The 7804-nt window shown below is 35.9% G+C and overlaps 2 protein-coding genes across 2 annotated transcripts in view; one reads left to right on the top strand and one right to left on the bottom strand.

Moving 5' to 3' along the window:
- LOC130077302 (SLAM family member 5-like) overlaps positions 1-7804 on the top strand; it is a 217424-nt gene that overhangs the window by 112086 nt on the left and 97534 nt on the right. The gene's annotated exons all lie outside the window — the stretch shown is intronic.
- LOC130077299 (gastrula zinc finger protein XlCGF7.1-like) overlaps positions 1-7804 on the bottom strand; it is a 162236-nt gene that overhangs the window by 143750 nt on the left and 10682 nt on the right. The gene's annotated exons all lie outside the window — the stretch shown is intronic.

The following is a 7804-nucleotide window of genomic DNA, read 5'->3' as shown; positions in this document are numbered from 1 at the left end:
ATCAGTTATCAAATTAATGCTTTCAAAAATTCACAGCCTTAAAGCATGTTGTTAGTGTTTATCTATCCAAGTATCAAACTTTACATATTTAATTAGTTCACAAATTCACATATTTTACACATATATTTTGTCTGTGGGTTAGGGATGGGACGGCATGAAAATTTCATATCACGATTAAAGTGTCCAAAATTATCGTGATTATCAATATTATCACGGTTTTGTTAAAATGAGATGAAAGTGTTCAAAAAGAACTGATGCTCACACTGAAAACATTTCAACAAGTTTTATATTTGAAAATCAACAAACAACAAATAAATAAGCAGCTCTATGCAGTTTAAGCAAGATTCTATTCTGTGCCATTTCCTTCTTTATAATGCCCGTCATCAATAGCAACGCATTATTACACAACGCACATCTTATGCATCTAAGCGCGCTCTTGTTTCATTCAAATAATACAACTTGCCGTCTTGCGTCTCCGTTTTTGATTGTATTGAAAATGAAATCAGAGTTGATTTATTGTTTACAGAGTTTGATAATATTGTTGTGATCATCTTGACTGGACGATTGTTTTGTACGCTGTACAAAATGGATTTATAAACAGGCAAGATTTAACACATTAATCTCAATTCAATATGTCCACGTAATTATGTGATAAAAAAAAAATCGGTGTAATCAGTGTACAATGAATCTGTACATTACTATCCCTTAAAGTAACACTATGTAGTTTTTCAACCTTCATAATATATTTCCAAGACCCTTGTGATGGTACATCGACTTAAAATAAGTTAAATGACACGTCTGCCATAGCCTGACGTGGTCTGTATCGCTTTTACTGGCACTATGTAACTTCGGGTTTCGGGTAGGAACCCGTGCACAAAAAGAAATACAAAATTCGACTGCTTTACGGGATACGTCACTTCCCCCACCACTTCCTCACATTGTCTGTGGCCATTGCATACATCCCAAGTCTCCCGGGAGTCTCCTGCGTCTCCCTGATGCCCGCAAATTAGTTCAGATCTGCCGGAATCTAGAGCGCGCATGCGAGACAGAACATACTGCGCGCATAACATACATAGCGCGAGCACGGCAGAGAGCGAGAGACCTTGCGAGTGTGCCTCACGAAAGCTAGTCAACATTTTGTGCCCAATTATTATTTCCCAGACGTAGTTTTGGTATTGAGGTCAAAGTTAACTTGCCGTGCGTTCGCTATACAACAGTGGGTGATGGTCACACAAGACGACTCGGAAGATTTGAAGTGTTTCTATTGCAGCGACTTTTTGTTCGGCAGACAGGGTGACAATCCTCGATCAAGTTTCCCTCAGGACTTTTGTAAAAGCCAAAATAGGACCACACCTCAGATTTGGTCCTCTTAAAAGGCTGGAAAATCTCCCGAGCACGGTCACTGCCTTCCGCCATTCCTTCTCGAGTCAAAACAAAACATTGCGCGCTGCGCCTGCGTCAGACTGTTGCCGGCTGGACAGGATTTATAGTGAGTTATTAAAATCGCGATAATCAAACACGGTTTTAATGATAATTAAATTTTAAACGATAAAACCGTCAGTACATTTTATCGTGGTTTATCGTGAAACCGGTAATCGTCCCATCCCTACTGTGGGTCAATCTATTTTTTAACATTATTATCCATTTCTTATATGAAGAGACTTTTCAGCAGCTGTTAATCCATCACAAGAGGTACATGAATCTGAGTATGTAGATAAATAGTAGAAGGAAGCATGACATTTGAAACATTAAAATATTACTGTCGTGCACTTTCATTTTATTGAAAGAGATGTTTATGTGCCTAGAAAAAAACTGAAATAAGTTAATTATCTACTTTTTTGACTGTATGCACTGACTGTGTAAAAAAAAAAAGTGAATTAGATTTAAAACATATGAATTAGATTTAAAACATGAAAATTAACCCATGATTTAGGCTACTCACCCTCAAGCCATCCTAGGTATGACATATCCGTGACATCTCAAACAAATGTCCTGGCACTTCCAAGCTTTATAGTGGCAGTGAATGGCCGGTTTCTGTTATGAAGTCCATATAAGTGCATCTATCCATGATAAAAGTAATCCACTCGTTTCTGGGGGGTTAATAAAGGCCTTCTGAAGTGAAATGATGCATTTGTGTAAGAAAAATATCCATATTTAAAACTTTATCGACTAAAATAACTAGCTTCCGGCAGACGGCCGTACGCATCAATTTACGGCGAAAGAGTGAGCCTTGACCTGACGCATGGACGAACGCGGTAATGCAGAGGATAGCAAAACAAAACACTATTTAAAAATTAGAAGTCTAAAATGAGAATTTTTAAAGAGAAATGTCAGAGTTTGGGTTTGTTGCACAGCCCTGTTTGTTTGAACCGCGAGTACATCTACATCCCACATCATACATCATCAAGTGTTACTCTTTTGGCGTAAGTCCACTTGCGTAGTTTGTCTGCCAGAAGCTAGTTATTTTAGTTGATCAAATTTTAAATGTGGATATTTTTCTTACACGAATGCATCGTTTCACTTCAGAAGGCCTTTATTAACCCCCGGAGCCGCGTAGAGCACTTTAATCATGGATGGATGCACTTTATGGACTTCAAAACAGAAACCGACTATACAACTCACATCATATTAAATAGGAAAATGTTGGCGTTATTTTGTCACTTATTAGGAGCAGTATGCTAGCTGGAGCCATTTACTTCCAGTCTTTGTGCTAAGCTAGGCTAGCGGTGGGTGCGTCAGACAGAGTTACAGCACAGACGGAGATGAAAAGGGTATGGACTTATCTAACTCTGGGGGATAAGGTGAATAAGCTAAAGTCCCAAAAAATCGGCATTTTCCTTTAACAGTATTATCTATTTTTGACATGAAGAGGATTTTGAGCAGCTGTTAATTGTGACTCCCTCTTATTAAGTCTTATCAGGGATATTATTTAATTTACCAGTTATAATAAATTCCGGACAGCAGCATAAGTCCATGTGAAACTAAATAGTTCAATTTACAACTACAGTCATTGCATACTGTCATAAAAAATATTATAAACATGTTGGGTTTTTTTTCTAGGGGCAGAAACGGCTCTTTTAATACATGCACACGCACAAAACCATATTGTCAAGCTTTCTTCACATTTATATACATATTCAGATGTATGTACCTCTTGTGATGGATTTAAATTAAAGCCGTTAAAACGACTCTTCATGTCAGAAATATTAATGTTCAAAATAGACTAACGTTAACCCACAAACAAAAGATAAATCGAGATCGATTACTGTGAATTATCCTTGATCATACTTTGACTTTTGAACAAGTGACATATCAGTAAATACCATTACTGCTCCAAACATCGAAACAATCATACAGGCGAACATACAAAACACACAATAATCGTATCTACTTATTAATTTAACATTCTTATCACATCCTGCTAGGCTAAATGTTTTTGTCAGTCAGTCAGCAGACGCCAGAAAAGACGCACAAATAGCTCTGTAGCAGATGAATATACAAAACAGAAAAGACCCTGTAAAATGTTGCTTTAACAAGCTGTGTTTTTATAGTTGTATAAATATACGAGGCACCGTGAACTGCTTACCTCACATCAGAAGACTCAAACGCTGTGTGATGGCGGTAGCGGTGACGTCATCAAGGCGAGGCGAAATGATCAAAACGATATTTTTCACATTACACATCAAACGAAATTAACAGTGAGGACTGTACGCTAAAGCGATCTTTTTGCTCTCAGCAACATTCCTTCTGCTGCTTGTGGATGTTATGAGATGGAGAAAGAATCCATTTTAGTTTAGTTAAAGTGAGTGTTAGAAGAACAAACTATTTTAATTGTGTCATTATACTGCATATCAAAACAGTGATGTAGACAGACATCTCATTCGATCTAAGTCATGAAAAGTAAAAACATTTTTTTTTTTAAAACTTAAAATTAAAAAGCCCAAAAATCATTTGATACTTATTGGCTGTCCTATGGAAGCCAAATTCCACCATAATTGGGCAATAAATATAAATATGATTCTTTAAAGCTGCAGTCCGTAGCTTTTTTGGGGTTAAAAATGATCCAAAATACATATTTGAGAAAATACATAACCAGCCAGTGTTCAAAACTATCTGCTTGCCTTAGCTCGATTCAAAGCGGTAAGCTTGTAATAATGTTTTTAATTCCAATGGTACTGGTGGATTTCCGCGGGAGATTCAAGCATGTCTTTGCATCATTACATATGTATGCATTACATTATGCATGTCACATCTGTACACATAAAGAAGGAGTCTCGGGCTAGTAGGCTATATTGAGTCATTACGTCACATCTGTACACATAAAGAAGAGTCTCGGCTAGTAGGCTATGAGTCATTACGTCACAACTGTACACATAAAGAAGGAGTCTCGGGCTAGTAGGCTATATTGAGTCATTACGTCACATCTGTACACATAAAGAAGAGTCTCGGCTAGTAGGCTATATTGAGTCATTACGTCACATCTGTACACATAAAGAAGGAGTCTCGGGCTAGTAGGCTATATTGAGTCATTACGTCACATCTGTACACATAAAGAAGAGTCTCAGCTAGTAGGCTATATTGAGTCATTACGTCACATCTGTACACATAAAGAAGAGTCTCGGCTAGTAGGCTATATTGCATGTGAGGATGCTGGAGGTGGAGATTTATAGCCTTTTCTCACTGCACTTGATATAATTAAACTTATCAATTTGATGGCGGATCCAGAAAGGTTCAAACGACAAACACCAGTGACAACTGGAGGCTCACCCGTGACCCGCTGACAAAATGCAAGACTTTGTTCGGACTTCGGAGTGGCTACAGAAAAAAAGAGACTGCAACCGGACCCTTGCGAAAACAAGGATACATATCGGAAGGACATTACATGTAGTCACGCAATGCTTGCTTACGTTGTTAACATTAACAATTTGAGAACAAAGTATAATTTGCACAGTTTTGGATGATATGATAACTTGTAAGCGATTGTTAGATTTAATCAGCGCGATTTACTGCAACGTCAGAACCAGAACAAAAGTGGATGTTTCTTACTAGTTCAGATGACATTTTCCGGTGAAAATTCTTATGTTGGTCATACTTCCAAAAAGAATAATCTGTGATTCTGAATGCCAGTATCCACACCGGCGCGGTGACTGACAGCTGCACATTCTCCTCAAACATTGTGTTCATCCGCACTGTGCCGTGTCGAGGGTGTTGAAGTACAACTCGCGTAAAGTTGATAATTCCGCGAATAACTGCAATTGCAGATTTCGAACAGAGATGGCGTCAAAGAGGAAAAACGCCGGACTGCAGCTTTAAGTCATAATAATGAGAAACCCTTCAAAATGCTCTATCGGGAAATTTAAAACATGGAAATATCAAGTATCCATAATACTGTTTTTTCAGATATAACTAATTTGAATATAACTAACCGATTAAAATTATGAAATCATGTATTCTTGATACAAATAGATTCACCAGAATACCAATAAAATAAGCAACACATTTAATCAGTGAAATCTGTAGGTAAACATAAAGTTAGACCCCATAAAGAAACCAACATGCTTAACCCTTTGATGCACAACATGGGTCTAAATAGACCCGACTGAGTTTTAATTTTCTATATCTTTGCAAGAAATTAATTTCATCATTCAGTATTCCAGGTATTCCTCAATTAACTTGTTTTTGATCATCACAAATCCTTATTTTTATTTTTACTTTCTTACTTTTTGAATAAAAATAGTTTTTGTATCACAACCCTTCTAATGCGCAACATGGGTCTAAAAAGACCCGTATTCATTTCCTATGTTATTTCAGTGATGGCTGAGTGTTTTCTTTGCTGAATCTTTAAAATATATGTATTTTATAATTTGTTATTCCAGGTATTCATTAAATATCTTGTTTTTGATTTCCACAAATCATTATGTTTATGTTTCCTTTCTTACTTTATAAACAAACACAGTTTTTGTATTTCTACATCAATTTTACATACATGGGTCTAAAATGACCCGTATTCATTTCCTATGTTATTTCAGTCATGGCTGAGTGTTTTCTTTGCTGAATCTTTAAAATATATGCATTATCATTTGTTATTCCAGATATTCATTAAATATTGATATTTATGTTTTCTTTCTTACTTTATATACAAACAGAGTTTTTGTATTTCTATACATTTTACATACATGGGTCAAAAATGACCCATATAGAAACCTTTGATATTTGCACATATTTGCAAGTAGGAACATATTTACTGCATAAATACTATTACTATGGTATTATTACATAATACTATTCACCTGCCACACATTTCACAACTCAACACTGCTGCTTTTGTATTTTTGATGCAAGTCTTATTTTATTTTAACCACAGAAAATATTTGATATTTTGTAAAAGATAACTGGACATAATATTTGAATATTAGGCTATGGTTACTTGACCATGAAATCCTAGTGAGAAATTACTTGTGAGAAAGAGAAACATATCCAATACTATTAGCTAGCTAGCTGTCGACATATTCTATTCTAGCTAGCTAATGTTAGCTACACTAAAAAAAGATGGGTTTTTAAAGGGGAACTCAGCAACTCTAGCTATTTCTTCGCTGATTTTCACTTTTGTTGTCGCATGTTTTCTCAACGAGCTCCCCCTACAGCTGTGGGACGTATATTTCACAACAATGTTGTAAAAAAACTCACTTGCGGCCCCTCCTCCCCCTTTCTACCGCTGCTCATGTGCATTTGTTATTATCGGAGCCGGCCAACTTTATCGTGTGGAGCTATACCGAGGTGGGTAATACATCATACACATTGAGGGCGGCGTGTGTGTTTATGTCGAATTGCCATTAAGCATTTTGTGTTTCTCGCTCGTTCTCGCTTCTCACAAGACTTCCTGTTTCCAACTTACTGGGATGTTAGTCCCCATGTTGCAAGGTTGGTTTTCCGCATAGGAACGTTGGGGGGAGCAGGGAAAGTCACCATTTTCACCAGAACAATTATTAAACCATCCAAATGATTTCTAAACGGTTTCATTAAGTTGAAATTGCCAAATGCCCCTTTAAAGCTTATTTACATGTAATAGGCCTAAAAGTTCTACTAGTTCTAACCCCTTACTAAGAACCGTATAGTCTTGAATAAGCCATTATGCTGAAATGGTTCGATGTGTTAAGAGTTTAGGGTCCTTTTTTCCCCGCCTTTTGATTTTAAAATCTGTAACTGTCAAAGCCACCTGAAATAACATAGGAAATGAATACAGTCATTTTAGACCCGTGTATGTAAAATTGATGTAGAAATACAAAAACTGTGTTTGTTTATAAAGTAAGAAAGAAAACATAAACATAATGATTTGTGGAAATCAAAAACAAAGATATTTAATGAATACCTGGAATAACAAATGATAAAATACATATATTTTAAAGATTCAGCAAAGAAAACACTCAGCCATGACTGAAATAACATAGGAAATGAATACGGGTCATTTTAGACCCGTGTATGTAAAATTGATGTAGAAATACAAAAACTGTGTTTGTTTATAAAGTAAGAAAGAAAACATAAACATAATGATTTGTGGAAATCAAAAACAAAGATATTTAATGAATATCTGGAATAACAAATGATAAAATGCATATATTTTAAAGATTCAGCAAAGAAAACACTCAGCCATGACTGAAATAACATAGGAAATGAATACGGGTCATTTTAGACCTGTGTATGTAAAATTGATGTAGAAATACAAAAACTGTGTTTGTTTATAAAGTAAGAAAGAAAACATAAACATAATGATTTGTGGAAATCAAAAACAAGATATTTAATCAAT

This window comes from Rhinichthys klamathensis, unplaced genomic scaffold, assembly GCF_029890125.1.
Source record: "Rhinichthys klamathensis goyatoka isolate OS25496 unplaced genomic scaffold, OSU_Roscu_1.1 h1tg000727l_1, whole genome shotgun sequence".
Taxonomy (NCBI): domain Eukaryota; kingdom Metazoa; phylum Chordata; class Actinopteri; order Cypriniformes; family Leuciscidae; genus Rhinichthys; species Rhinichthys klamathensis.
Note: the sequence above shows the minus strand (reverse complement) of the source record. Positions and strands in the feature narration are given on the sequence as shown.